The sequence below is a fragment of the Epinephelus moara genome, chromosome 9 (assembly GCF_006386435.1).
Source record: "Epinephelus moara isolate mb chromosome 9, YSFRI_EMoa_1.0, whole genome shotgun sequence".
NCBI classification, from domain to species: Eukaryota; Metazoa; Chordata; class Actinopteri; order Perciformes; family Serranidae; genus Epinephelus; species Epinephelus moara.
In genome coordinates, this window is record NC_065514.1 from 3842386 (window position 1) to 3846938 (window position 4553).

The 4553-nt window shown below is 38.1% G+C and overlaps 1 protein-coding gene across 1 annotated transcript in view; it reads right to left on the minus strand.

Moving 5' to 3' along the window:
- LOC126395947 (uncharacterized) overlaps positions 1–4553 on the minus strand; it is an 82251-nt gene that overhangs the window by 16554 nt on the left and 61144 nt on the right. The gene's annotated exons all lie outside the window — the stretch shown is intronic.

Genomic DNA, 4553 nt, shown 5'->3' on the forward strand with positions numbered 1-4553 from the left:
ACTGCAGAATGAGAACAGGCTGGTCACATGGTGTCGTCTTTTCCACGTCCAATAATGATCCTCCTGGACCAACTTCACAAACCCCTAAAGTACTTTGTTAAAGTAGTGCTGGTACTAAATGTCTCTGTGCAGGTATGTGTTTTAAATTCTGTCCTAAAATGTCCTCATATTGTCTTTAATTGGTTGTAAACAGACGTCCTGAACTAACGTCCTCTGCACGTAGAATAAACCTCTCATTTTTGTTGTATTCTTTATTATCTCTGAAGGCTCCTGATACACGTGTTCATATCTTTATTCATATAATTTCATTAGTTATGGGGATATTTGGTATCAAATCCTTTCAGTTCAAAATTAAGCAACATTTTTATGAAATACACAAAATCCGTCATCACTAAACTGAGCAAAACCTTTATTAAAACCGCAAAATACTTTACAAAGAAAAAATAAAAGGCAAAATTCTTTTAAAAGCAGCAAAATCATTCATTATTTCTATTTTGTTTTGTTTTGTTTGTCTGTTGGTGGTTTTCTTTTCTTTTTGTCTTTAATGATGGTTCCACACATCACTAAGTAAATTTCTACATTACATAATTAAGCTTTTTTTTGTTTATATTTAAATTTTTTAATTACAATAATTACAATAGAAAATTCTTTCATCAAAAATCAGAAACATTTTTATGATTTAAGCAAAATTCTTATAAAAATGAATAAAACTCTTATAAAAGCAGCAAAATCATTCATTATTTCTATTTTGTTTTGTTTTGTTTGTCTGTTGGTGGTTTTCTTTTCTTTTTGTCTTTAATGATGGTACCACACACCATTAAGTAAATTTCTACATTACATAATTAAGCTTTTTAAAAAATATATATATATTCTAATTTTTAAATTTTTTTAATTACAATGATTAAAATAGCAAATTCTTTCTTCAAAAAATTAGAAACTTTTTTACGATTTAAGCAAAATTCTTATAAAAATGAATAAAATTCTTACGAAAGAAGCAAAATCAAATATTACTGATATTTTCTTATTTTTTTTATTTTTTTTTCTATTTAATGATGGTCCCGCACACCACTAAGTAAATTTCTACATTACACAATTAAGCTTTTTTTTGTTGTAAATATTTTTGTTATAAAATAAAAAAATATTTTGTTTTTTAATTTTTAATTACAATAATTACAATAGCAAATTATTTCATCAAAAATTAGAAACATTTTTATGATTGATGGAAAATTCTTATAAAAATGAATAAAATTCTGATTAAATAAACAAAATCATCAAATATTACTGATATTTTTTTGTTAATTATTATTTTTTGCCTTTAATGACGGCACAGCTGAAGACAGACAGGAAATGTGGGAGGTTGGAATCAAACCTGTGTTGCTGCAGAGGGCTCAGTCTATATGGGGCGAACACTCTACCAGGTGAGCTACAGGTCGTCACATCCAGCACATCAATAAGTAAATTCCTTCGTTACACAATTAAGCAACAATGTTATGAATTAAACAAAATCAGTCATCACGAGATTAAAGGGGAACCACACCCATTTTCAGAATTCATACATGTCACTCCTGTGGTCTATGGCAGGTATAAAGAAACATTAGTAAACATGTACAACTTTCTCCTAAATCCAAAATCAAACTTGTGATGTCACAGGGTATAAAGTCTGGAGCTGCTCCGGTGACAACGACATGTTCTCTAATATTGATTGAACTTTCTGAGGCGTTTATTTTATTTAATATAAAACATTATCTGACCAACATTGTTCCTGATGGACCTGTGTTGGTGTATCTTTGGTTCTGAACGGCGCCGGCTGCTCCGACTCCAGTATACCTGCTTTCAAGTCTAGTTTTCAGATGAAACTTTATATTTGTGTTTTTAAAGATTGACGTCTTCAGTAGGAACCAATGGGCTCGGAGCTGACAGGAAGTCAGACAGCATGAAGAGACTAACACCTTGTTGATTTGGTCTTTTCATGTTGACACTAAGAAAAATATACTATATAACGTAATATCATAACTCCATCCTTCTGGTTTAAAGGGAACATGTGTATAAAAACCCATGTGGATGTGAGGTGAGCTCCTTGGAGGTGCTACTCTGCTCCCTGAGCTCCTTCCTCTTCAGTCAGCCCTCCTTCAGCTGCAGCAACACCCAGGTTATAATAATCCAGCTCAATGTTCTCCTGTCTGGCCACCCTCTGCCCCCTGCTGGCCTGGAGACACATGACAGCACACACATGTGACTTCCTGCATCACTCCTCTCTTCACTTCAATAAACACAGACTGAGTGCTTCATGTCAGTCCCTCTCTTCACTTCAATAAACACAGACTGAGTGCTTCATGTCAGTCAGAGGTCTAAACAACAGACACGTGTCAGTACCTTACAGTAGAAGTAAAGGATGATATTCTCCAACAGCAGAATCAGCGGCAGGACGACGGCTCTGATGATGAAAGGTGTTGGATCTGAACAAACACATAGAAAGTCATTACATCTTTTGTTGTTCACATGATAAAGTCCTATGAGAATAATCTGTAGAAATAAACCTGAGGTGACTTTAGTGAGACTTTTCTATGTGGGCTGACATGTGGGTGTTTCCCTACCAGACAGTAGGCTGATACAGTGAAGCCTCTAGCTGTATCTGTGACATTAAACAGTCAGTACTCAGGTGTAAACTAGAACAAACCACAAACAGCTTCAGTGTCTGGTTCTCTTTTGACCCTCGCTCAGTGTCTCACTATGGGAATCACCCTCTGCTGTGACCAATCACAGAAGCTCCAGCACGTCTGTTGGGATCACTGGACTCCACAGATGATTTTTGTTCATTTGTGTAACTCTAAACTGAACAGGTAAAGACTCGTCCTGTAAGTTCAGCCCTCTTAGAAAAGGGCTGCTGTGGCCTCCTTTGATCATCAGCCAGTTGAACTCAGTTACTCAGGATACTTCACGTTTCACACCTCAGTGTGAAGTTCCACCCATGGACCCAGTTTTCAATTACCATTGGTCACTGTGACATGCAACCCTGTGATGTCACCAGCCAACAAACCCTCCAGAGCAGCCACACTGAAGTCTTCTAAATCAGTGGTTCTCAACCTTTCATCAGTGATGTATACATCTGGGTTGTTTCTGTAAACACATTTCTGGGTTGATTAGGCTGGGTCATAATTCTGGGTTGTTTTGGTATTGTAAACACACTGTTGGGTTGCTTATATTGAACAGCTGGTTGGGTTATTTTGACCCAACTGCTGGTTCATTCATTTTCCCGCTCACCATTGTTCCATCAAGAGAGATTTGGAAACACGGACAAAGAATTTGTGGTGGACACGATTTGCGCTAAGTTAATATGAATTTAATAAGTGGTGATAACAGCAAGTTAATGTGTAAGGTACATTAACAATCTTAGGATCAGAAAATAAAAACAGTAACATTAACTTCGATCGAAGTTGAAGATCAGTAAAGTTAACTTGTCAAAACGTTTTTAGTAACGTTAGTGCATTAAGTTACCATTAGCTCACCCAACCACCAAGCTAGCTAGCTAATAATTGTTGAAAGGAAGGACTAGATTATGCACATAAGGTCATTTACATAATACGTGTGGTTTGGGAGAATCGAGAAATGCAGTGAACATTACGGGGATGTTTCAAGTTAACCAAAGTTAGCTTTAGCTAACGTAATTTGCCAGATGCCAGTACAGTGGACATTCCCCTGAAAACTAGCTTGGCACTGACTCGGGAGAGATAATGTTAACGTCAATGATTTTGGTGCTGTAACGTTACGTTACGAACTGGGAGACCGCTGCAAGAGACGGTTTTCTTTTTCTTAACGGAGATGATTCTGCTCTTCACTTTGGAGACTGTTTTAGACAACTAACGTTATATTAGATGGACATAATATAACATAACATAACAGCGTGCTGGTGTTTACAGAGACATGGCTGAACGCGGAAGTACCGGACACGATCGCCGCGCTGGACGGATTCCAGCTCATCAGACACAACAGGACAGTGGTAAGAGGAAAGGAGGGGGGCTGGCTGTGTTTGTGAATGATAGATGGTGTAACTCTGGCATCACTATCAAGGAACAGCATTGCTGCAGGGACATTGAGCTGCTGGCTGTTGGCATGAGACCATGTTATCTACCAAGGGAGTTTTCTCATGTCATTATGGTAGCAGTGTATGTCCCCCTGTATGCTAAAGCTGAGTCTGCTTGTGACATTCTCCACTCCGTTACAAGTAGGCTGCAGACACAGCACCCACAGGCCCTCCTTCCGATCTCTGGGGACTTCAACCACGCCTGTCCATCCACCACCCTGCCCACCTTCACCCAGTATGTTTCCTGCCACACCAGAGACAATAAAACACTGGATTTATTTTATGCCTGTGTGGGAGGTACTCAATGATTCCCATGGGGAGGACATTGACAGTATGACATCATGCATTACGGACTACATAAACTTCTGTGTGGAAAACACCGTACCCACCAGGACTGTACGCTGCTTCTCCAACACCAAACCCTGGATTACTCCAGAGTTAAAAGCTTTCCTGAAGGAGAAGCGGAGAGCTT